Source organism: Polypterus senegalus, chromosome 9 (assembly GCF_016835505.1).
Source record: "Polypterus senegalus isolate Bchr_013 chromosome 9, ASM1683550v1, whole genome shotgun sequence".
NCBI classification, from domain to species: Eukaryota; Metazoa; Chordata; class Cladistia; order Polypteriformes; family Polypteridae; genus Polypterus; species Polypterus senegalus.
Window position 1 is genome coordinate 172,726,550 of NC_053162.1, and position 22,849 is coordinate 172,749,398.

The window sequence follows — 22,849 nt, forward strand, 5'->3', positions numbered from 1 at the left end:
GGGGGCATCAGTTATAAAACCACACACACCATAACCTGCAAATTCCCTCACCCCCACTATGGTAACTAAAAGGGGCACACACCCCAAACGTTAACCCCGCCCTAAACCCCCCCCACCAAATCTAGGCCTCCATATAGGCCTTGACCTCAAAGCCCCCATGAGGCCGTCGCCCAAAGTAAAGAAGTAGGCCCGCGGTCACCGGGGTGTAGCCTGCAGATGACCCTGCAGTGGACGGGGCTGTCTGGGTGATTGACAGCCACACAGGTAGAGCTCTATGGTCCATGAACCCCTGGGAAGGTTCAAGAAGGCAGGTGGAGACTCCACGGGCAGAGAATTTTGGAGAGAGATGTGGCAAACGACTGGGGAAGAACATCGGGAACAGTGGAAGGGAGAAGGAGACCGAGCACAAGAATTGTCATAACCGTTACATTACGAGATGTTCCACGTGGCCAGAAGAGTGGGACTGTGGATCATTCAATGTTAAAGAAACATCCTCGTTATCGAGCGTAACTCTCATTCGGTGTGTGTGTGCCTGTGTGTGTCTCAGACTGCGTTCCTTTTGAACTGGGAAGTCAGAATTTTCGAGTTCCTATTAGGAATTTTCAACTGGAACGCCCTCATGAGTCGGATTTTCTACAGTCCGGATACCAGCACTTCTGTCAGCTCCTGTCTCATTAAATGAGTCGCACACACGGCGCTGTCCAGCGACCTGCTGCTTCAGTTGTTTCAATGCGTTCTCATCAACTGCTTTCAATTCCGAAAGGGCGAGCACAACAAAGCTTGTCCTGGAGGAATCCATATTGGTTTTTCTGGAATTCGCGTGTGACGTCATTCCCAGCTTCGACCTTCTTGGGAAATAGAATACGACAAACGGCTTTTCCATTTCGGTCTTCATTGTTGGGACGCGGCAATAATTCCGTGTAGCTTTGTGGAATATCCCGCTGTAATATGCTGCCCTTCTTTGCCTTTGCATATTATTATTTGAATAAAGCTTTAGTATCAGAAAACTACAAAACGTCATCAGGATTTCCAATGAAACTACAAAACGCTTCCATTAGCTCCACTTTCTAGCTCCGGGAGCTGTAAAGAAAAAACGCGACGTCATTCATTCTCAAACGTCACCCCACTACTCGTGGCCGAGAGGGGGTGCAGGACGCTTAATAACTCTTGAGGTGGGACAAATTCGTGTTCTAATCGGACTTTTAGTGCAATTCCTGGAAGTCGCTCAGAGACGCTCGATAAATATATGCACACATAAGGCTCGTCCTTAAAAACCCTTGGGGTCTCTCTGAGGCAGAAAAGTGAGGGACATAACGGCGATCGTCCCACCTTTGGTATCAGACACTGCATTACATCAAGTTACCCCTGGATGTTAAGATTCGCGTCTAAGTTTCTATCTTTTCAACTTGGTTTCCTTTGTGATTTCGACCCTTGTCTTGCCCTCTTCTTTTAGTTGGCTTTTGGACCCGTGCTGGACCCCCTTTGACTAACTCAGTGCTGCGGTCATCTCCTGGTCCTTTACGCTACATGCCCATAAAACAGACCGGTGGAAAGGAGAAGGTCAGATGCGAGCGTGCTTTTCTGTCACTTTTTTGTAAGTGGCACATGGTCCCCCATCCTACACGAACCCCCCCCTTCTATGTCTTTCTTTTTTACTTGTTTTCTAATCCCGATGTTATAATTAAAGCCCAGTTCCCCACCAATGGAGGGCTAAATGGAGCCTAGGATAATGTGAAGTCACGTGAGATGTTTTAACTGTGTTTTCTTCCTCTGATGCAGATTAATGTCTAATTGGCAGGGGGACCGAGAGGCGCGGAGCGGTGAGACTCATTAAAGCCGTCACTTTGCGTGGCCCACCGAGCTGCCGCCGCTGCTTTCTGTATTGATGGCAGGCGTCTCTCTCTGTCTCTCTCGCGCGCGCTCCCCCCCTTTTTAATATCAGGTGTGGAGTGGGCTCGCCGTGATTATTGAGCACAATTGGAGCTGCGCGGAGTGTGAAATCGCTGCCTGGGACGAGCGGAGCTTTGAGCGCTCACACCTTCCTGCCTGTCAGCCCAGACCGCCCCCTCATTATCAAATTATGCCTTCTTGCCCAGGAGGTGGGACAATTAAGTGTACAAAATTGAAGTCGTGGTGGAGTACATGAGGGGATCTTTTTAATGTTTTTTTTTTTTAAAGATTAAAGATCGTATCCCCCCACCCCTGACCCGTAATATGAAGCGTTTCGATTAAATTTATCATTCAAGGAGGAAGACGGTGGCATTGCCCTCTTTGTCCACTTGTTTTGAAAGGCGCTATACTGAATTCAGGTCGATCAGTTAAAGTAAGCTTCTTGATAATTTAGGCCCCCCATACTAAATACGGTTGGACTTTTTGCTTTATTAATCATTCAATTTAGGATGATTTGAATGGAGCCTCCTGAATTTTGGCTGCTATTTGCCCCTTTGTACCCCTTTTCAAGTAAATTTCTATATTTCCCTGAAAGGATGTTGGTTTTAGAAAACATTGTACATTGGGAAAGGCACTTTAAATTTAAAAAAGTTGTTTTGTAGTGGTTACAGTGAAAGGCGCAATATAGGCCAGACCATCCATTCATTTTTGTACCCAGTTATCCTGATCACAATGGTGAGGAATTGCAGAATATACTAGGAAGCAATGGGCATAATGTAGGAACCAAGCCTGGATGGGATGCCCACACGCAGTTGGCTTCAACGTAGTGCTGCTAATTCAATCATTTTTATGACACACACACACATTGTGAAAGGCACTATATAACACTAACTCTCTCACTGCCTAATGCACACATCTTCAGGGTGGTGCCATGCCCATTTCATCCAGTTTATGGTACAATGCAGCAATCAGTCTAGCCAGTCCATCACAAGGCACATTCCACATGTGCCCACTGATGCAAAGCGCTGTAGGCTTGGAGAAACCCAAAGAAGAATTCATCAGGGCTCGGAGAGAATGTGTGGCCAGGCGTGGATTTGAACCCGGGTCTGCAGAGCTGGCCCACTTTAATGCCACATGGAGCTAGGACCTACCCAAGTGGCACTGGGCACAGCATAAGAGCTGGTCCTGATTGGGATGCCAGGCCATAACAATGCCCACTGGGCCAGGGCCATTTCGAGTTCCCAGTTTTCCTAATCTGGGCTTATTTGCCAGGACATGGGGAGAGAGTGCCAACTCCACAGAGACTCACCAGGGCAAGATTTGAACCCGGGTCTGCAGAGCTGGAAGGCAACCAGCGTGCCGAGGTCACTAGGGGGATGGCCAGTTTTGAGATCACTGTTGTGGGGGCTTGTCATCATTAGGGTGATACCAATTGGGTTGGTGTCATCATGGAGGCTCATTATCATTTGGGATGGAGGGGGACTTGGTATTGTCTTGGGGGAGCCCTCCGGGGTTGAGGTGGGGGTCGCCCCTGTGTTTCTTATTATTTTATGATATGGCAGGTGGAGGATGTCCATCTTTTGGACTGGGGGCTAGGATTGGACGTGGTTGGGGTCACTGAGGTGTGGCTGTACGGGACAAGAGGTAAACGTGTCTGGTTTGGGTGGTCTCTGGTAGGGGGTGTCACTGTCATGTGCAGGGGCTTGTTTTCATTGTAGTGGTGGCTTATCACTAAAGGGGGGTTGATTATTGGGGAGGGTCATAAGGTGAGCTTGCTCTCATTGCAGCTGGAGGATGCTTGTCGTTGGAGTGAGTGAGGACTTTGCCATTTGGCATTATGGCAGCGGGCCTGTCACACTTTGGAGGTTTGTGGGGTGGGTCTTCTGTCTTTAGGGTCACTGTCATGGGGGTGGGTTTGGTCATTTACATTGGAGTCTTTGTTATCGTGGTGATGATTGTCAAAATGGGGGGAGCTGCTGTTGTTGGAGGTGGTCATTTGGGGTGGTGGCATCATCAGTGGGGGGTACCTGCCTTTTGCAGTCCTTGTCATTGGGTGGGAGGGTTGTCATAGTGGAAGGGGTCTGTCTTTAGTGCCACTGTCATGTTGGGGGGTGGGGGTTGATGTCACAGGGATAATAAATAATGGGGTTGCTGTCATTATATTTTTTGAGATTGTGAGGGTATTGTCATTGGCCTGTAAGGGTCTTTGACAAGTGCCATCATGAGGGGGAACATCAAAGTGATAGGCCATTCAGTACTTGGGTGGGAGGACTGTCATTGTGAAGGAAGTCTGTTGTCATTGGGGTGATAGGCAATGGGGCGGGGGGGGGCTGTTGTCATCACTTGAAGCTCAGCCGAGGTTTGACTGAAGTACATGTCCCCCCCACTCTGACACACTCCAAGAAGGAAACCTGTGTCGTGTACTGGCAGAGGAGCCTGCGTGTGTTGGTCTAATGAGGGACTTCTCAGTCCTCAAAGGCATTGATAAAGCAGAAGCAGCAGAATTCCTCCATTTTAACAGTGGACCACACACTTGAGGACACCATGGGTTATGAACGGGGCGTGAATTTAGGACCAAAGGCAGGGGGGGGGGTCCCCTCTTGGGGAAATCGGGAACAAACTATGGAACTATGGGGACATCAAGTGGAAGCAAACACGTTGCCAACCTTGAAGAAGTTTCTGGAGGAGATTGGGGAGGAGAGGTCAGCTTAGCTATGAGCTAAAGAAACCGACTCGGTGGGCCAAATGGCCTCCTCTTGTTTGCCAGGCTCCACATGTTCTTGTGTGACAGTCTTTGGCAGTTGGGCTGCGGCCTACCACCATGATGATGGGGTGGGCAGGTTTGTCACTGAGCTGGAGGTTCTTGTCATCGGATGATAGGTAATGTGGTGGATATCATTGGGGGGCTGTTGTCATTGCGTGGTGGTTGTCATTTGGAAAGGCCTTCAGGACTTGGGTAGTGGGTCCATCATTATGGGGATTCCTGTCACAAGGCTTGTTATCATTGAGGTGGCTGTCACTGGGAGGTCATGTCATTGATGATGTCCTTTATGACTGTGGGTCAATAGTATCTGTATAATTTGGGGGGTGGGGGGTGCTACGTTATTTGCGTTAAACCGGCGTGTGTCATTATGAGTATGCCGACCAAGTGAGACCACCTAAGATAGCCGGGGCAGGTAATCAGGATGCCCCCAAATCGGCTACCCAGTAGAGTCCTGGTCGACGCTCAACGGGAGGGCAAAGGAAGCGAAGTCGAAACCCGGTGGAGATCGCGCACTATAATAAGCGTGTCATTTACAGACAGACACTTTCTAAAGCGCCATGTAAGCCTAAAGAAGCAGCGGTGTTGGTCTCAGAGAAGCGCGTTTCGTCGCGGGTATCCTGATGATGTGGCCAGCAAATCGTTAAGCGGCTTACAGTGAAGTCGAACAGCTTCACGCAGGTCAGCCTCGCGCGCACTCCCAGCAGCCACGGCTAGAAGACGGCAGGAGCGGCCGCAGGTATCGCTGCTAACCGTTCTCCTTTTTAACGCGCCATGGACTGTCCGGGGGAATTTATAAAAGTTTGAAAGTCTCCGAAATTTTAGCTCCTAAAATTTGAAACCTCCATATCGTTATCATTAGTAAAAACTGAAAGCCAGTCAGCAATCGCTGCGCACAGCAGAATCTCCACTTCCGTTCTGGTAGTAAACAGCGCAGATACGGAAGAGAATAATCGAGAATAGTCGATGTGTGTGCCCAGCTGCGCTTTTTCACTTCCTCTTTAGTATTAGGGTGTTGTAAAACTTGCATATTGTAATCTTTTTACTCACTTCATCTTTTCCATTCAGCTTTATCTTCTCGGCGAGTAGACAGCTCATTATTGATGTTGTTCCTTTCGTTAATTATTTGTAATCCTAATTCACCGTAACTAAGTGAATTTATTCAAAATGTAAATTACAATTTAATATTTTCTACGAGTGTCGTTCAAAAAGTTTCCACACTTTTCTAAAACTCATTTTATTAAGAATTTCAAAAACAAATGATATCACTCTTCTACATAGTCACCTTCCCTTGCGATGCAATTTTTCCCAGCGTCGTACCAACTTTTTAGTACCCAATTCGTACTCCTCCCACCCTCATCGTTTAAACCGAAAATATTAAAGTGCGGAAACTTTTTGAACATCCCTCGTAGGTGAGATCTTACTTTCGATTCTTCGTTTAGGATTTTGGTTAAACAAGAACTTTTATACCTGCAGGGACAGTCCGTCGTATTTAAGTGCGAGTAAGTACTGCTTTGCAATATTTTAATGGAAAATGTTGTTATTACCATCCGTTGTTTCAAAATGGATCTATAATTGTACATGAATGAGTCAACTATTAAAGTTTCAGTTTAAATTTTTCAAAAATCACACGTTTATTCTGTCATATAAATTCAATATCATTTTAGTTATCAGTTGATCAAGTAGAAAGCCACTTCTTCAAGTAATTTAATATTTTCATAATTCTTTCATTTACGTGAATTCAGGAATATCCATTATGCCGAAAAGAAAGTGCAAGTCCATAGACCACTTGAACCACAGATATCCTCATTTTCGATTCAATTGAGGGGCTAAAGCTCACAAAATTCACAAAATGAAATATTAGTAGCGTGTAAAGATTTCTATTCTTATTTATCCAAGAACCAGATTTACTGAGGAAAAATAGCTTCAGTGGAAAAATATAAAAGAATGTAGATAAATGCAAATCAACTAAATTGAAAAGGGTAAAATTATTTTTATTTCACTAGAAGTAAATTTAATTTACCATGTGTATCGTTTTTTATGGGTTTGCGACAGTCTATCCAAATAAGAATGGAAGGAATAAAGTCTGTCATTTAAGAGGCTTGACATATTCAAAATATTTAATAGCTTATTAGTTTGCCAGTGACTGTGATTGTGCGTGGCCATCATGTCATAATTATAGTAATAATCTGCTACTTAAGGTTTATATAATTTTTAAAAACCATAAGAGAGTAAGGGCATATTGTAGCATCCTATAGAAAGGCGTCCTCAAAAGTCCTCATTTTATGACCCAAATGTCCTCATTTCCAGAGAAAGAGAGCTGGCGGCCCTAACCGTCCACGCCAATCAGCTTCCTGAGGCAAGTCGCCTCCTTCCATCTCCCTGCCTCGGTATTTCAGAAGTCGCTCATTCGGTGAGCTGAAGGTACTCTGGTAGTGTCACCCCCATCTTGGGTGGCCCACTGCATTGTGATTTTACGGTGAAGGCCGAGGCCACAAAAGGTTTTCACCCAACACGTCTGTGAGGGTCTATTTAGCTGTAATATGACATTTGTTGAGGGTCTTCACAGAACCGAGCAGGCCCTTTAGATTTTGGAGCGTCCCATTTGATTGGCTGGGGGTGTCGGTGTTCCCCACCTCTCAGGTCCACAGTTCAATGAAACTTAACAAAATATATCCCTGGGCTGTTTTTAGCTTTTACAATCTGATTAAAATGAGCAAAAAAAAAAAGACTAACACTACTATCGGCTGGCTGCAAATGAACGGCTCCGTCTCCCCCTAAATCAGCAGCACAATCTCGAGAGCAGTGACGCGAGTAACGTATGAAAGTAATGAGTAACCAAACGCAAGCCTTCATCTTACTGAAGTAAAACTTTCTGCGCTCTTAATTGATTATTCCTGCGCAGCCGGGTGGGAGGCATGAAGCACGCCTACTGGTACGGCGCCCCCTCTGTAGGGCTCAATTACACAGCCGAGCTGCACGTAAATATAAATAAAGACGCGTCCGTTTAGTTCTTACCCAGCTGTCCGCTACCTTGTGATGCGGCGGCCGGTGTTCATATACCGCCAGCCATCGGGGGCTAAGGTGGAGGATGTGAGAAGGGGATTTACTTCACGCAACATGCGGGACAAACCGTACTGACGTGCTTGTGGTTCGTTTCACGAAGTGTCATGTGTGGGCTATGGTGGGCACTCAGATGGAGAAAACGCAGCGCAATGTCGTGCGCTCTTTGATATGATCACTAACTGTGTCACATATTTAGGTGCTTTATTTCTAAATAATGCGTTAATGTGACTGAAAGTAACATTCTCCACCCTGGAGGCCCCCCAGACTTGTTTTCAGTCTCTCATAGATCACTAGTAAAATAAAAGCGTGGGCGCTTTTGCTAAGATTTTAAGAAATGTTTTTTGAATGTTGATTTTATTTTACGAGTGATGTATGAGCGACTTATTTTTCACTTTTTAGTACACTTTTTAACTTAATATAAGCGTGGTTTTTACAGGTATTTTTATATATATATATATAATATTCAAATTTTTAGTCGAGTTTGTTTTAGTATAATTTTGTAATCAATATTTTAACACTTTTAATAATTCTATCCGTTAGCAGCGCCATCTATTGGTGAAATCTTTAACTATTCTTCATATGAAAATTTCATTTCTTAATTAACATGGATAGATTGATCAATTGGTGAAACTGATTATTGATTCATGTATTGTCATCAGAAGTAAGTGTGCAAAATTTCAAGTCATTTGGACAATAGCAAGTGGGTTAAATATCGATGACAAGATTTGTACCAGACAACAAACATTCAGTCAGACGGCCTTTTTCCAACCCGCTATATCCTAACACAGGGTCATGGGGGTCTACTGGAGCCAATCCCAGCCAGCACAGGGCGCAAGGCAGGCACAAACCCGGGGCAGGGCGCCAGCCCACCGCAGGACACACACACACACCAAGCACAATTTAGGATCACCAGTGCACCTAGCATGCATGTCTTTGGACTGTGGGAGGAAACTGGAGCACCCGGAGGAAACCCACGCAGACACGGGGAGAACATGCAAACTCCACACAGAGAGGACCCGGGAAGCGAGCCCAGGTCTCCTAACTGCAAGGCAGCAGTGCTACGGCTGTGCCACCCGACAACAAACAGGTGAAGTGAAAATTAAGCGTGGTAATAAAATAATAAAAAATCAGGTTACTCACCTTATACCACACTCCATGCTTAAAAAAAGTGCAAGATCCCACGGTTGCTTCTGACCATCAAAACTCCTGGCAGCAACTGTCTCAAGAAGGGGGGGACCCACCTGCTGGGGGAAGACAGGACAGCCGAGAGACCACCACGCGTGAGAGAGAGGTTCAGGAAGAGCTCACCCACTGAAACCTCCATCACTCCTAAATTTTACAGAAAAACACAAAAATACACTGAGAAGCCCAACAACTGCATTCACAATTAAACAAATGGCCGTAAAGTTCAAGCAGCCCACCCCCATCCCCATGCCGGAGGTGGGCCATCTTGAGCCAAACGGCACCTCGGAGACTTTCAGGCTTTGTGCAGTTCATGAAAAAGCCCACCACCGAGTAGTAAAGCCTGCACCTTTTGGGACCCACTGTCCCCTCTTTAGGGCCAAGCAGTGTGGCCCTGCAAATCATTAAAGAACCGGCAAAGGGAAAAGATAACAAGATCAATAATGATGATTTAGCGTAAAACACTTACAACAAGGCTTGTTTATTGACAATATTTTGTAATATTTACTATTAGTAGCTTTTTGTAGAGAATAGAATTGAATCGAATACAGATGATGGAAATCAGGGCCGCTCAGTCCATTAGGCAGCCACCTAGGGTGCTGTCATCTGTGGGGCACCATTTATGAAAGTTGATGAGTAAGTGCTCTGGGCAGAACCTCAAGTCGTTGAACTCTGATGACATCAAGGGGGCACTGTTACCTACTGGGCACTGTTTTTGAAGGTAAAAGTGGGCACGCTCCGTACACCAAGGGGCGCAAGCTCCTTAAAGTCCGCAGTTGTGCTACTAAAGGGCCATGACGTCCGCACACCAAGGTGGACAAGGTCGTCAAACTCTGATCATACTGAATGGGCGATATTACCCACAGGGCATCATTTATGAAAGTTAAAGTGGGCACGCTTTGTACAGCAAGGGATGTGTGCTCCTTAAAGTCTGCAGTTAACACACAAAGGGGTACCATTTGTGCCACTAAAGGGCCATGTGCTCCACACACTGAGCTGGACAAGGTGCTCGAACTCTGGCATCGTTTAAAAAAGTGAAAGTGGGCACGCTCCATACACCAAGGGGCCTGTGCTCTTTGAAGTCCAACAGTATGTGCACTCTGGACACCAGAGGGGGGTGTGCTCCAGCTCACCCAAACTCCTGACACAAGCAGGCGTGGACTCAAGTGTAAAAGGCTAAAAGAGTCTTCATTTGTGGGAAACTCTTCTTTTTCAAGTGTTTCCCACCACAGCCACAAGCACAGTACATGCAATAAGAGCAGATATCCGCTCAGTACAGCACTTTCTCTTCTTCCTTCTTTCTCTTCTCCGCTTCCTCCACTCCTCCTTACAAGCTTCGTCCACCTCCCTCCCGACTCTGGCTTGTCCATGTGAGGTAGGCAGCTACTTTTATCTCCCACCCGGGAGTAGTTCTGGTGCTCCATAGATGTGGTCCAAAAGCACTTCTGGTTGAGATGGACACCCCATGAAGTGGGACTCCCTAGTCCCTGCAGCACCCACTGAACCCAGTCGGGCTGAGTTGAAGAACTCAACATCCCATGCTGCCCTGTGGGTATCCGAGTCACAGCTACAACCTAGGGGGGGCTGCCATCTAGCACTCTGGGGAGATAATGCCCTGTGCACTCTCTCTCTTCCCCCTGGTGGTTCCATGCTGAGGGCGTCCCAGTCAGGTGAGAACGCAGGCCGTCCCTTGTAACCATTTGTGCTACTGAAAGGGCACACTCTCCAAACATTAAGTGGGACAAGGTCATCAGACTGTGATGACACCAAGGGGCATACACTCCTTAAAGTCTACAGCACATACACACAGGGGGGTTGTTGGTGCTGCTTAAGGGCTTCAAGCTCCAGACACCAAGGGAGCCAAGGTCATTAAATTCTAATGGTACTGATTGGGTGCTTTTACCCACTGTGCGCCATTTATGAAAGTAAAAGTGGGCACACTCCATACAACGGGGGGCACGCAGTACTCACATTCTGTGGTATACACACAAAAGGACACGTACTCCAGGCAATGAGGGGGACTGCTGGAAGCCCCAAACCCTTGGACTGTGTAATCAGCTGTAAACAACTGAAAGAGTTCAGAACCGACAGGATGGAATACTCAAAAATTGAACCCAAGAAAGCGCACTGCTGGTTCTTTAATGGCACTCAATGGTCCGTCACTGGGCCATGTGGTTCCTCTTGCTTGACCAAGTGCCATTTCATTCTGGGACAGGTTCTTTGCACATGAAGTTGGTCCTTTATGCTTTCAAAATCTTGCAAATATATAGAAAATGAACCCCTGTAATCTCCCATGCGTGGTGGGCTACCTAGCAGGACACTAACAAGATTAAGAACAATGGGCACTCGGCCTGTGTGATTGATTGGCACTTCACAAATCTGTCACCATCTGGTTGTGGTGATTTACTGTATAGAGCCAGCTACAGTGCTAAATAAATTAAGGGGTCTTTCTGGAAGCTTTACATGGGTGGGTCTCTGGGGAACCTAAAATGGTTCTCCTATGTCATTGCTCTGAAGGACCACCATGACCCCCTGATTTTTGAAGAGCAGACCTCAAAGACAACCAGGGACTCAGACAAGCAACATCAGCACACCCTGACCCGGTGGTCTCATGAAGGTTTTTGGGGTCCTAGTGTTTTGCACATAAAAGTAAGCACTGTGAGCTCTCAGAGAGTTTGTTGAATTGCCGTTCTGTGTGATTGTGAGTGTGACTGGCGCACCGCTCAGGGTGTTTTGTATGAAGTTCGTCTTCTCCCTTTTGTTGTTTTGGTTTTATTTTGTTGAATGGAAGTGGTGGGTATTGTAGTCACCACTCTCAGTCACACAAGCCCCCCATGCAACAGGACTTTAGAGCCCTCTGAAAGCACACAGCTAGGGACATAAGTGGAAGTCATCAGGGACTGCGGCTGTTTCCAGTCAGGCCACTTTGAACTTTATTATGGAGGTAATTTTAATTTTTCTGGAAAATCCGACGCATAGATTTAGAGGATTTTCTGAGTGTCACAGAACATTCCGTCTGTATTTTATTAATCATTTCTTGCCTTCCGGCACATATTTGTATGTTTTGATCTTTCTTATTTCGTGTTACTTGTAGTTGTGTATGTTGGCTCCGCCTTCTCCTAAATCTGCCGACGCCGGTTGCTAGGGGGCGGGGCTTGTGACGTGCCTGACGGGACACTTTAAATCCCGGCGCGGCTGATGTCTCTTCAGCCGATGTTAGGGATGACCTTTATTGTGAGGGTTCCGTCGCCTTTTGCTGCCTCCTTTTGACTTCTTGTCCGTACGGCGACATTAAACTTGACTTTGGGGTCTTTTTTTCCTTCTATCTGCCGGGCTAATTATTTTATTACTGCGCTTCACACTGGCAGCAGTGCTGCTCGTTGATGTCATGATGAGGGGCTGCTGTCGTTGGAGGTGTAGGGTGCACGTCATTATACTTTTTTTTGTCATTTAGGGTGAGGACATTGTCACTAAGGTATGGCTTCAGGCGGGGGAAAGGGGGTCGTATTTAAGGTCACTGCCCCCTCCGACATGTTACGGTTGCAGACAGTGGGATTGATGTCACCATGGGTTTCCACTAGAGAGGTGGGGGTGTAGGGACAGTGGGGGGTTTCGAAAGGTTCCTGTTCTCGTCTGAATGCGTCAGTAGGACGGGGTGGCCGGCGGCCCCCACTTTCTTCTCCCGGCATGGCTAAGTGGTCAGGTCCATTTCGTTTTGAAGAGCCGTTTTGTCAGCAGGCTTTGCAAATTGCTGAAAGGAGGTAATGGACGGCGCGCCCGCTGTACGACAACAGTCTGCGGCTTGACGGTGGCAGGTACAAATTGGAAAATGTGCGTCGAAATTTTCTCTGAGTGCTCAACAGATTAGAGCTTTTCTCTCGCTCCTTCCCTCTCTATAGACTCCGCATGACAGGAATTCTTTTCATCGCGCCGATTGAAATACAAGCCAGAGAAAAGAGCGCCGAAAGGAAGTTTCATATACGCCTCATTATTTTTAGAGAGAAGCCAAAGAGTCAGACGGGAAGCTGACAGCTCCCACTGTCACACGCACGTACGGGGCTGTCAGGCCGTCACAGAAGAGCTGGCGTCCCAACAATGGCAAATGATCTTCGGGCGGGCGGATTGGCGCTCTCTTCGCTCTAGCCAGCCGCTAGCCTTTTGCACGGTGTTGTATGCCCCCCACCCCCACTACCACCACGAGTTGCCAGCGCCGGATGAATGTAGTGGGGGTGCCACAATTAGAGACCTTTCTGGAACCGTCGCCCGCAGGGCTTGTTGGTTTTGAATGTCAGATTTGTGGAAGGCGACGGGTTCAACTCCCAGTCGCTGGTTTATAAAGCTGTGATCGTTGAGCAGCTTCAGTCGCCTTTGTCCCGTTTCTGAATAAACTGTAAGTGCCGACGGCAGTGGAATTTGGCATGCCAGGCGCTATAAAGCCTTTTAACTGATAAGAAATTACTAACCGGGGCGGAATAAAGTGCAGGTGGGGGTCACTAAATTAATTACCCTGGGGGGAGGGGTGTGTTTGAAGAAACCATAGCCTGTGGTGGTCCCTGGTACAAATGGGGAATTTGTATAAAATTTGGCAATGGTGTGGATGTATGGTCCAGACGAACGCACATCCAGATTTTTTATTATTAGAAGAGAATAAAAGACATAAAACAAAGAAGTTTAAGTCAGTACCCTTTTCTTCCACCAGAGGGAGCCTGCTTCAGTCCATTCCTTCCTAGCAGCAAGCAACCAAATAACTGGATTTGGAAATACATAATGACATTGCATGACATCCCATCGCTGGCACCACATGTGGCTCCCACCAAGTTGTTTCACACTCTCTGTGTTGATATGACATGGAAGGAGTTGGGAAACTGAGAGATTTATCACCGGTGACTCCATCCCGGTATAAGGAGGCTAATGCTGCATTCACAAGCCATGGGTGATCTATCACAGCCAGGGTCTTGGGTTCAAATGTCTCTTTTTTGTCTGTTTTGTTCAGTTTAATGCTAATAATATTCAGTATTTTGTTTCCTTATTGCTATGTCTTTGCCTACATTTCATGTGTATTGTGTGTGGTCCCCCAAGAGGCGGGGCTATGTGCCCATGATCATCATGGGATAGTCGTTCCCATAAAGGCTGAGGGAAAGACCACAGTCCCTTGCGGTTCATTGACTGCACTGAATCTTTGAGATTGACCTCTGTGCTTTTGTTTTTTTTTTACCATTTTTGTAATTTGTGTATTGGGATTTGTTTATCTTGGATTGCCTTTGTTGGTTTAGGCAACTTCCTGGTGGTCCTCAGAGCCTATTTCTGCACCAGAGAACATTTTTGTAAAAATAAATGTTTTTATTCATGAAGATTCTACGTTTGCCCCTTTCATTCCCAGCCAGGGTTTGATGTTCTTTCCCCCTCTAGTGGACTTTCTGAGGTATTTCTTTGGGATTTCTTGTGCTAACTAACCCCAGGAGTTCCTAGTCCTGATGTCTCCTATTCCCACTTTGCAGCATTCACGTGAATATCCAGTTGGGTTTTCGGCAGAAACGCGAGGTCACTGTTATTGATTTATACCTTGGTCTTCACCAAAAGTGTTTAAAGAGAAGCTTTTGTTTGAATGTGAAGAGCAAAGTAAACACATTGGAAGTACATCATGTCACTCCAAATAGAATTCAGCCATCAAAATACGATGTCTGCCTGACCAGTTTATTTTATTAACTTTATATCATTAGCTGAAGTCAAAGGTCAGGACTGGCATGGCGGCACAGTGGTAGTCCTGCGGTAAGGAGATGCTCCCTGTGTGTCTGTGAGCGTGTGTGTGTTCTCCTGGTGCTCCGGTTTGCTGCCAAAGTCCAGTGACGTGAAGGTGGAACACTGAATTAGCCCTATTGTGTGTGTGTGTATGTGTGTGTGTATGTGTGTGAGTGTATGTGTGTGCACATGTGTGTGTGTGAGTGTATGTGTGTGCGTGTGAGTGTATGTGTGTGTATGTGTGTGTGTGCATGTGAGTGTATGTGTGTGCACATATTGTGTGCATGTGTATGCATGAGTGTGTGTGCGTGTTAGTGCGTGTTAGTGTATGTGTGTGTGTGTGCATGTATGTGTATGTGTGTGTGTGCATGTGTGCATGTGAGTGTATGTGTGTGTGCATGTGTGTGCGTGTGAGTGTATGTGTGTGCACATATGTGTGTGCATGTGTGTGTGTGAGTGTATGTGTGTGCGTGTGAGTGGATGTGTGCGTGTTTCTGTTAACCCCTGCCAAGTATCATCTCCAAACAAAAAGCAGCTCAAGCAGATGGACGTTATTAGAGTCTGCGTGTGAGTTTGGAGGCGCCAGTAGAATCTGAACCTTTAGCCTTGGGGCTGGTGGCCTTAGGCCTTCCGTTGCACTGATGTATTTAGACGGTCATTGTTTGCACCGTGTAGCCCAAGTTAAATGTTCATGTGAATCTGCTTCATTCCAAGGCAGAAAAAAAAAAACAGGAGGCATCCCACTGCTGCCACCAAGTTGGTGACTGTCATGGTGTGCCCTTCTCAAATCTGCTTGTTTGAAGGGGAAACTGTGAGCACTGAGGATTACTGCAGCAAAAGTTGAAGGAAAATAACGTATTGAGGAGAATGCCATGCAGTTAAGGTGAGTTGGCCTGTGTGTGTCTGCGTGTGTGTCTGCGTGTGTGTGTGCGTGTGCACATGTGCGTGTTTGCGAATTTATGTGTGTGTGTGTCTGTGTGTGTGTGTGTGTGCTCATCCTGTGATGGACTGGCATTCCGTCCCGCTGTTGTTTCTGATGATGGCTGATTGGCTCCAGCCATCCTGTTAGCCTGTAGATCTAGAAGATGGTTGGGTGGGTTAGTGGGTAGGTGGGTTGGTGGGCGGTCAGCATTACTTCATCATTCAGGTACCTTTGTTCTCTCAGACTTGGGTGTTCGTGTAAAGCTTTGCCCGGGTTTTTCCTTCCTGTATGTGAATGCAACACAAGCAGCTGGCCTGGTAAACCAAAGCACAGACGGTGAAATCCCTCATCACCTACACAAGGTGGGACTACGGGGAGCTCTTTAGCATGGCAGGCGTGGCAGAAGCACTTCCAGCTGACAGCCTTCCATGGGGACAACAGAAATTAAAGATGAAATCCGGCCGGGCAGGCTGCGCTCAGCCTTGTGCTGGGGTTCTGCCTGTAGGGGGGTCCTGCATCACTGGCTGAGCAGATGGACTCAGCTGATGACGTCTCACTGCAACTCAGTTACCTGCACAAGGTGCACTGAGGGGCTCTACAGTAGGGGGGATTATTTACACCACACCGGCCTTTGAGGGGGAATGAAAGGAAATATAAATTAAAAAAAGAAAACCTTAGTATTAGGGGGTCTGTCATAGGTTAATACCCTCACCTGCCTCTAGTGGTGGCTGTGAGGCTAAGGATCTGCGCTGGTATCCAGAAGGTTGCCAGTTTGAATCCCCGTCACTCGTCAAAAGAGATCCTACTCTGCTGGGCCCTTGAACAAGACCCTTAACCTGTAATTGCTCCAGGGGTGCTGTACAATGGCTGACCATGCGCTCTGACCCCAAGGGGTATGCAAAAACTATTTGTATAAGGCAAAATCCATCCATCCATCTTCCAACCCGTTGAATTGGAACACAGGGTCACGGGGGTCTGCTGGAGCCAATCCCAGCCAACACAGGGCACAAGGCAGGAACCAATCCTGGGCAGGGTGCCAATCCACCGCAGGACACCCACCACACACACAAACACACCCACGCGCCAATTTAGAATCGCCAATCCACCTAACCTGCATGTCTTTGGACTGTGGGAGGAAACCCTCGCAGACACGGGGAGAACATGCAAACTCCACGCAAGGAGGACCCAGGAAGCGAATCCGGGTCTCCTAACTGCGAGGCAGCAGCGCTACCACTGCGCCACCGTGCCGCCCATAAGGCAAAATAAAGAACAAAAAAAAAAGCTTGCTTTAGTCCATTCCTTCCTCAAAGTGGTCGGATTCGGTTACTACCTTCATCTGCCAATAGGGGGAGCTGTTTCAGTGGCTAAGCAGCAGGTCTCACCCGATGAAATCTCACTGCACCTCACCGAGCAGCTCGATGTGGAGTCAGCGGTCCTGTCGAACGTCAGGCGTTACCAGTTACAATTATAAAAACACTTAATTATAAAGTAAGTTTGTTTTCCTTTGTCCCTGTTTTTGTGACTGGCTTTAGCCTCGTTTTTAGGCCTGAGCAGGCAGAAGGCCTGCCATTTGAGTTTGGGACCAGGCTGCCCGGAGTGAGGCCTGTTTTTAGGTCCGCTCATCTGGCTCTGATCCTTGTGGCCATTTTGAGGCTGCATAGGGAATGAGACGCAGTTAAGGTTTGGGGTAGGCATACAATTAACCTTATTTCAATGGTGCAAAAAAATAAATAAAAGTTAAAGTAAGAATTTCAAGTCAAAGTTCAACAGCCCCAGCCGCTTTACACAAGGGCCCAGGCATGTCACTGCCCCACAGAAGAAGCTCCGCCTCCTGTCCTCTCTGGCCCCTTAATGGAGGCCATCTTCCAGGAGAGGAGGGACAACTGAGGACTGCAGGGGGCTGTAGACAAAGTACTGGTGACAGTACCCCCTTCTGGGCCCTGACGGTGTCCCCTAAGTGTTGGTGTCTGTCAAGACCTGACACCCCATTTGTGACTTTTTTGTGTTGCTGGATTGACAATAACCATCCCCCTGTGGAATTGGCCAAGGGGTAGTCTATAGCAGGCATTATATAATCCCTACCAGCTGACTGACTTTCTCAAAGGGTTAAAATAAATAAAGGAAAAGAAATAAGGACAAAGAGTGCCCGTGTCTGCCTCTAGGGGGCGCCGCCTGCCTCATTCTACTCAAGTGGCAAAGCCGGCACACTCACCTGATGAGACGCCACTGCAAAAGTCAAAAAGTAATCAAAATCTCAAAATACGTGAAACAAACCCAAACAGCACCCCTCTGGGGTCCCAAAGCAGACCACCAGGTGCCACGGTAACCCCAAAAACTTCACAACCACTCTATAGAAACTGTAAAAGGAAGTGGGCTTAGCAAGGCAGCCATCCGCAGTACGCCAGCGAGCCAGGACAAGAAATCAAATGACGTCTATCTCTGGGGGTGGCATCAGGAAATGGGACCAGTGGCACCAGTGCTGGGTTTGTGGCCAGCAGCAGCAGCAATGACGTGCATGTGCCCCCCTTAACCCCCTCAGTATTCAGGGGGCCGTGTCAGCAGCCAGCTGTGTACAGTTGTTGATTTCTAGAAGGAAAAAAAAAAAAAAGAAGAAGAAGAAATCGAGCGAATGTCGGTCTGCAGCAAAGCCACCCTGTGAGGACTCACATTAAAATTCACGTTTTAATAAAGGCAAATTTAATAAATGCGTTTCCTACCTGTTCCATTATACAGCCCCCGCAGAGCTGCATGCGAGCTGCGATAAAAAGGCAAGTACTTCAGATGAGTCAAGCGACTAAGCGAGCAATTAAAGAAAAATATACACTCCGTCTGCTCTTCACCTTTATTTTTAGACAGAGCCTGCCGAAGCTTTAGAACTGGCAAGCCGGGGAAGTCATGGCTGCCCCCATAAGCCCCCTGAAATGGACGTTGGTCTCTTTCCACCCCTCGTGTAGTTGGCTTGTGTCTTTTATGGAGTCTTTGGACCGTCAGGTTTTTGTGTGCGACAGAGACAAGCTGGACACTGCGCCCAGTGGGCTGTGCTTTGGTGCTTTCCACGTTGGGGTCCGCCTCAGGGGAGCAAGTTGGGGTCCCCCCACATGTGCACATGTTCACCAGCCCTAAAGGGTGCTGCTCAAGGACATGCATCACTGCACACAAGTTACTGACGTGACCACCCTTAGGTAGCCACGTGGACGGGGAGGGCAGTTTGGAGGGTTAAGGGGGCTTTAGTTACCCAAAGGGGAGTTGAATTTTAGGGTCATTTTCCCTCCTTCTCCGAGGTTTGCTCCCAAAGCGCTTCCCATGAAAAGGGCAGCCGAGGGGTTTGATTTTTAGAGTTGCCTTCTCCTAGATGGGGGGGCAGCCAAGCCCCACCTGCCCACTTGTGATGAGTAGCAGGGCGTAATTCCCTGACCTGACCGAAAGGGTCTCGCTTCACTTGTGACAGATGAAAGGACCCAAAAGCTGCACAAGCAATGATAGTTTCTGCAAAGCTCAAGACCACCTGGAATGACAAGAACGTCACTCTCGGCTCTCAAGCAAAAGTGACGCAAACACTTGTAACGTCTGTCCTTCTCTGTGCTTGAGAAACACAGACCCTGGCTGCAGACCTCCTAAGAACAACCAAAGCCCTAGAGATGAGATGTTATCGTGAGGGGGTACATGTCTCCTGCAAGGTCCATATCACCAGTGACGACGTGCGTGGACAAATTCAAGAGACCAGTGGGCCAAGCATAGATCTGCTGTCAGTTATAAAGAAGATGAAGAAGCTCTGGTGGTACGAGCACAGCACTAGAACATCCAACCTCACAAAAAACGTCTTGGGGGCACCACGCCAGCACAAAGGAAAAGAGGCAGGCAGAGGAAGAGGTGGGAAGACAACATCAAAGAGTGGCATCCATAAAGTGACCTCAAGTTAAGGAACTGAACATGATGATGATTTGTTTGCAATGCAATGAAGAGGAAGCCCCAAGAGTTCACCCAGGCCCAGAGCAGCTGGTGGGTCTGCTTAGCTTTTCAAGATTTTTTAATGCGTCTTTACTTACCAAATAAGAGATGGAGTCCACCATTTAGACAGTTAACAGCAAACCTGCTAGTGGGTGCTGGATAGCAACAGGAGCAAATGAGGTGAGACACTGACTCATTCTTTAGCACAGCACAAGCCTACATCACCCACTATGCCCTCCAAATTGCCAGTTTCTGGAACCAATACACAAACCTCTGGATTTATGCCAGGCAGGGACTCACTGCCAGGTCCAGGGTGACAAACAGCCAGTCAGTCACTCACCACTTTGCCCTGAATGCCACTGTGCCCACTTTTCACTCTTTATATTTGTGCACTTTGTTTGGGGTCCGGGGTTTCCACAGAAGACTGTGGAGGCCGTAAGGGGATGCCAAGGTGTAGTCACCAGGCTTTAGCAGGGCACACTGTCAGCAAACTGTTGGTCCTAGTGAGGTTTTGGCCATTTTAATTATCTTAGTATATTTAAGTCTAAGGAAAGATGGCACTGCAGTAGGCCAGGGTAGGCAGTAGGTATCCATGTGGCATCAAAGCATGAGGCTGATACACTGTGTGGTTCAGTGGCATGGCAGTATAGCAGGCGTGACCCATTAGTGGGCTGTGGGAGGGGACCTCACATGAGTGAGTGTGGTTTAATTATCATGAGCGTGGTTTAATGGACAGCTTCCAAAAGTTCTTAGGAGTGATGGGCATCATGTTGGCACTGCAGTGACCACAGTACTCGAAATGTGGCACAGAACAGAAAAGGGCATTGTAATTTGTGTTTTTAGATGCTTTGTGGCATAAAAGGTACTTTAAGTGGGCAAGAAGGAGGAAATGTACTGTAGCTGGCATGCTGAGAGGCATGTTGACATAGCATGGTAATGCTTAGAACATTGGCATGAAACTTAGGACAGTGGGCAACAAGTTGGCAATGTACCATATTTGGCATGTTGAGATGCATGTTGGGATAGCAAAGAGGTGTTCACACTATTCAGAAGAGTTGCAAGAAAATTAAGACAGTGGACAAAAAGGTGGCAGTGTGCCATAGTTGGCATGCTGGCATACCACAGCAGTGTTCACAGCGATCAAAAGAGTGACATGAAAAATAACAATACCAAGGTGGGAATGAAGTTGTCCTTTTTGGCAGCATGGCGGCATATTAGTGACCAACTCGTTCAGAGGAGTGGCATGAAAATTAGTGGGCTGCAAGGTGGTATGGCAGATGGCAGTCACACTGTAAGACTCAGTTTCAACTCACGGGCAAAACTAGGGCACTGGTGGTCAGTAGAGAAGCATTAAGGTTAAAACAGTGGGCAGCAACCTTGTAATGTAGTTTGCATGTTGTGTAGGGCTGTGGCATAGCAGTGCCCACAGTGTTCAGAATAATTGAATGACAATTAATACAGTGGGCACCACGGTGGCAGTGAAGTCATAGTTTAGTCATGATGACAGAATTCAACAAAGCACCAAGAAAGATGGACAGTAAGGTGGCATTGTACATGTTATGACAAGTGTGCTCAGTAGGGTGGCAGAAATTTTAGGACAGTGGGCAACAAGGGTGACTTCTGGCACGTCAATAGACCCAGCAATCTGAAATCTGACATGAAAATGTTTACAGTGCACAGCAAAATAGCATTTTAGGTGGCATTTGTGCTAGCACATTAATAAGCCTATTGGTCAGAAGTGTGGCATGAAAATGGGTGCAGGAAGCAGCAAGGTGCTATTTTAGCTGGTATTTGTGGCAGCATGTAAGTAAACCCAGCAGTTAAGAGATTACCATACAAATCAGTATAGTGGGTGGAAGGGTGGCATTATGGTTGGCATGTTGACTAACATAGTAGCACTGAAGTGAGCGCAGCACTGCATTCAACAGGGCTCTGTAAATGAAGGCGCAGGGGTCTAAAACAGGGCACTGAAGTTAGCAAATTCATAAACATGGTGGTCACTCCAGTGGCATTAAAGTTCACCCAATAGGTAGAAAGGTGGCACTTCTTTTGGCAAGCATTTAGTATGGTGGCAGAATATTCCCACAGTGGGTAATAAGGGATGATGTTGGTGGGATGTTTAATATTGTGGAAATAAACCCAGTGGTGTGAAGGGTGGTATGAAAATGAATATAGTAGACAGCAAGTTGACATTATTGTTGGCATAATGATAATAAACATGGAGCCTAGTAAGTCATCAGTGGGTGGCACAATGCCAGCGTCCCTTAAGGTCTACAGGGAAGCCTAGTGCTGACCCAGTTTAGGCACCTGTCCTGACGTGGGCAGAACCTGGTGGCTTGTGGACTTCATTAAGGGGGGCTGCCTTGGTGTGCTCCCCTCCAAACGCCACCCTTTTAACTCCTCAAAACAGGTTAACTATTTTTGTTTGCCATATCATTGTGCCAAGTGTTTGCCCATCCTGGTGCATTTCTAAATTTGGAGCGGCAAGGCCGATGTGGTCATTTGGGTTGGGACCCCCAGGCCCCCTGTGGTTTACCTACTTGATCACTAGGAGACAAACTAGAGAATATAAAGGCACCAAGAGGTCGTCACCCAGCTGCCCGGCTCCAGAAGAGTGCCATCTGTATAGCCATTGAGATGATGGCATTACCCGTAGACACGGTTCATTGGATTCTGGTGGTATGTGGGTCAGCAATGCCCACGTGAAACAGACTGGCATCTCCTTCAGACATACTCCAAGTTTTTTCAGTTCCTGGAATCCCACAAACAGCACAGCACAACAACTGGGAAAAAATGGTGGAGGGGCTTTAAGCCTTCAATCTAAGGGGATCGGCAAATGCCATCTGTGCCACGAGTTTGTGCTGTCAGGTGCCAATCTGGTCAGACTTTCAAATACCCGACATTTTACAGGTGACGTAAAGCCCAAAGTGGGGGCTCCTCTCACCTTGGTGGGCAGAGGAGGGGGTGGGGGATGGGGGTGCCGTCGGAGTGCCACAGACAGCTAAATGACAGCTTCATTTTCACTGCGGATTTTTTGTCTTTCCGTGCCCCCCTCCCCCCATCCTCACAGCGGTGGCCTAATTGCAGGGTCTTTCAGGCGCCAGGCCTGCAGGCCCGCGGCATTCGGAGTGTGAGCGGCCCAACCCTGTCATTTAGCCGCTCGGAGTGCTGCTCAGCGGCGGGGAATCTGAAAATTTTCTCCGCAGGCCGCAGAGTGGACTCGTCTGAGCCTCAGCATGAAAATAATGACACGAGCCTCTTAAGAGCAGAAGGAAGAAAATGGAGGGGGAGCAGATGGGGGTGGGGGCTGCATTTCAGAGGGTGGGCCGGATTCAGGGGCT

The 22,849-nt window shown here is 47.4% G+C and overlaps 1 protein-coding gene across 3 annotated transcripts in view; it reads left to right on the forward strand.

Annotated features, from left to right (window-relative positions):
* Window positions 1-22,849, forward strand: part of ass1 (argininosuccinate synthase 1) — a 147,730-nt gene that overhangs the window by 76,506 nt on the left and 48,375 nt on the right. The gene's annotated exons all lie outside the window — the stretch shown is intronic.